Below are 3,777 nucleotides of genomic sequence, written 5' to 3'. Positions count from 1 at the left end.
ATCTTTGAATATATGTATTTTTTAAACGAACAATTGCAACTAAAATTTTGCTTCTGGGGGGTCCCTGGAAAATAAATATTTTGAGATGGGGGTCCGTGGCCAAATACATATCATTTTGGGGGTCCTTCACATGAAAAGTTTGAGCATCACTGACATAGAAACATAGATTTTTCAAAAAGAAACTTTTGAAATATTCAAAGACTTCCACAAATATTCAAGATTTTTCAAAAGTAGCAGAACTAGCTCGCAGCGCGGCACTCGGTGCAGCACCGTGAACTTGTATATCTGCTGCTTTTCAATAGTTAAAGCACACAATAAGGCGTAATAATGCGTTCCCAGTCTAGAAGGGTTACACCCCCTCTCCCTATGAAGAACATTTCATGGGGGGCCCGCAGTGAATCCTTGTACCCAGGGCCCAGAATTTGGTGCGACACCCCTGCCACGCCAGCCAGCCCCGGCTATAGCCCGATGACAGAGCTGCAGCGGAGGAGAAGATGAAGAAGTCATTGAAACCATGTGAGGGTATTTAAGGGGAGCGGGTTATTCCAGGAAACTGGTAGTCACTGTCCGTGTTTTGGTTCTGGAGGCCTCGGAGGACCTGTGATTGATTTAACACATTCAGAACGGGTACACATTACTGTGTATCATTATTTTATGCGTTAACTATTGAAAAATAGCAGATATACAAGCTCACAGCGTGGCACCGAGTGCCGCGCTGTGAGCTTGTAGATCTGCTATTTTTGAAAAATCGTGAAAATTCGAATTTTGACCCGATTCTATAAGTGTCTTTTGAATCCTTCTAAGGTTTTTTGAAAAACCTATGTTTCTATGTCAGCAATCTCGCTAAACGTCGTCAAAGAAAAGGTCCTTTTCACTTCAACTTGAGCTCACTTAGTCTGTTCTTGAGAGACTATGCCAGTGGTTCTCAAACTTTGTCATGTGAAGGACCTCCAAAATGATATGTATTTGGCCAAGGACCCCCATCTCAAAATATCTAGTTCCAGGGACCCCCCAGAAGCAAAATTTTAGTTACAAACGTTCGATTGAAAATATATTCAAAGATTTGCACACATTTTCACGACTTATTCAAAAATAGCAGATCTACAAGCTCGCAGTGCGGCACTCGGTGCCGCGCTGTGAGCTTGTATATCTGCTATTTTTCACTGGTTAAAGCATTCAATTATTCTAGGCCCTAAATGGGTTAAAACCACCAGAGGGGCCTGAAGGACTGAATCACTGAAGAGACGACGCTCCTCTTCTCCTTCCTTCTGAGCGAACGCCGAAGAGACGACGCGCTCCTTATGACTGAGCTGGATGCGGGCCCTCTGCCAAACACACACACACACACACACACACACACACACACACACACACACACACACACACACACACACACACACACACACACACACACACACAAAGAGACACAAGATACACATGCGTATACACATACAAATAGAGACATAAAAACATGAGCACACACCCACACACACTCATCCAAACACATTCCTGTCTGTCTGAATTACAAACTGGACATTAGCCCATGGGTCATTAAAACCAGATTGCTTTGAAGACACGCGCGCACACACACACACACACACACGCACACGCGCACGCACACACACACACACACACACACACACACACACACACACACACACACACACACACACACACACACACACACACACACACAAACTACTAAATCAAACTAAATAAATCTCAGGAGAGGCATTGTTTGTTTCCACTGTATAGTCTGTGTGTGTGTGTGTGTGTGTGTGTGTGTGTGTGTGTGTGTGTGTCTGTGTGTGTGTGTGTGTGTGTGTGTGTGTGTGTGTGTGTGTGTGTGTGTGCGTGCGCGCGCGCATGTGTGTGTGTTTTGACAGAGCGCGCATGCAGAGTTATCAGACACACATTGGCCATGACAGACAGACAGACACAAACACAGACATATAAATGACTAATGTAATATCTAACAGGTGAATGACCCAGTCTGAGAACGGTGGGAACTACAGTGTGGATTGTACACTGATCCGGGATCCCACGCACACACACAGACAGACAGACAGATTCTAAATTAGGGGTCTTCAACAGGGGATCTGGGACCCCTAGGGGGTCCTCAGAGTTACTACAGGGGGTCCTCCAAATCTTTGTGTGATAGAAACTTTTTTCTCCTTTGTTATATTAACCACTGTCTTGAACCCTGAATGTCCATATTCTGAGAACTTTAGACAAAAACTTTAGCAAAGAGGTTTGGTGTAGAGGTCAAAAAGAGCAGACCAAGTACATATAGTGAAAGGTCAAGTTTATTACGTATCGACAATTTAAGTGGCTAAAGTGTCTGAAAAAACATTAGAGTCAAACATAGACTGATGACAGTGCTGTCAAACAAGTCGATGAAAATCAGCATAATGTGGGGGTCCCTGCTTCATCTCTCTCTCAGTTAAGGGGTCCTTGGCCTGAAAACGTTGAAGACCCCTGCCCTACTGGTTCATACTAGAGCGTCGCACAAAAGTAGCAGATGTACAAGCTTTGGACATTATTATGAGGTTTCCACCCGACAGAGTTAACATGTTTTTTTGTTTTTTTGATTAAGTTATTTAGATAGCATGTTGTTTAGCCAGATGTTGGGTTCATTGTTATGGTATCCTATTTTTGGAGGCATTATTTTGTTCTCTCTGCACTCCAATATGACTAGTAGTTATCTTGATGTTTGTTGACTATAGAGATTTCGCAATTGCAAGTCGCTCTATAGATGAGTGTCTGCTAAAAGACATCATAACTGTAACTATAGTAGGCCTACATTGACACATAAACATTGCATAGCAAAGCACACATGTAAGAGAGATGTAAGTGACATATGATAGTATGCACTTTAAAGAGGCACTAAGTGACTTATTTAATGAATACAATGTAATTTTGTCCAATATGTATGGTAGAGGGGTCTTCAACAGGGGGTCCGGGACCCTTAAGCGGTCCTCAGAGTTACTACAGGGGCTCCTCCAAATCTTTGTGTGATATTTTTTTATATTAACCACTTGAACCCTAGTGTCCATATTAGGGGAACTTTAGCCAAAAATACCAGATCTACAAGTTCACAACGCCTTGCAGCGCGAGGCGTTGTGAGCTTGTAGATCGGCTATTTTCGGCAAATATCTTTGCTGAAGAGAGGAGAAAGAGCAGACTAAGTACAGAGTAAAAGGTCAGTTTTTTTATGTATTGACAGTTCAAGTGGTTAAATATCTGAAAACACAAATTGACATGAATCCAAAATACACTGATGATTGTGCTGTCAAACAATGAAACTATATGGAATCTATTAACAGGTTGTGGGGGTCCCTGCTTCATCTCTGTCTCAGCTAAAGGGTCCTTGGCCTGAAAACTTTGAAGACAGCTGCTCTAAGCTCAATGGTAAAAACAAAAACAATAAAAAAAATCAGCTCTTTTGCAGGAAACCCGGTTCAAATCCGGGGTAGAAGAGGAAAGTTACATGCAGTGCAGCTCTGAGTACAACAACAATAAATGTAAGGCAACACAACATGAAAGTGAAAAAATAAATAAATAGAACAATAAGTGCACGCACGCACAGCACACACGCACGCATGCACACACACATGCACACGCACAGGTATGGCACACAGCTGTACACAATGCCTTTGAAAAGACAAAAGCCTCCGTTGTTCACGTGCGTTGCTCACGTTAGCATTCCGGTAGGGACTATTTTTACATTTTCTACTGAGTCACAAAGCGTCTTCTCTCCCAGCAGCAGCGGCAGCG

This window comes from Nannobrachium achirus (genome assembly GCF_963921795.1).
Source record: "Nannobrachium achirus genome assembly, chromosome: 9".
Taxonomy (NCBI): Eukaryota; Metazoa; Chordata; class Actinopteri; order Myctophiformes; family Myctophidae; genus Nannobrachium; species Nannobrachium achirus.
Note: the sequence above shows the minus strand (reverse complement) of the source record.